Genomic DNA, 263 nt, shown 5'->3' on the forward strand with positions numbered 1-263 from the left:
AAAGAAGTCCATTTGCAATTAACCACAAATTACTCCAGCGCGAGCTCAGGGGAGATGTTAAAGCGACTAAGGAAATCCTCAACGGTAAAACTCAACCACAACAGACAGCAACAACGTTCGGGCTTCTCTCTCTCCCTCTCGACGCTCGGAGGTGTTTCTTTAACTGCCGTCACGCCATTTACCTTCCATGCTCCCTCTCCTCTCTCTTGCCTTCCTTCCTCTCCAGACTCTATCTCTTTTTCCCTTTATATTCTAACGCTAAT

The sequence above is a fragment of the Penaeus monodon genome, chromosome 27 (assembly GCF_015228065.2).
Source record: "Penaeus monodon isolate SGIC_2016 chromosome 27, NSTDA_Pmon_1, whole genome shotgun sequence".
NCBI classification, from domain to species: domain Eukaryota; kingdom Metazoa; phylum Arthropoda; class Malacostraca; order Decapoda; family Penaeidae; genus Penaeus; species Penaeus monodon.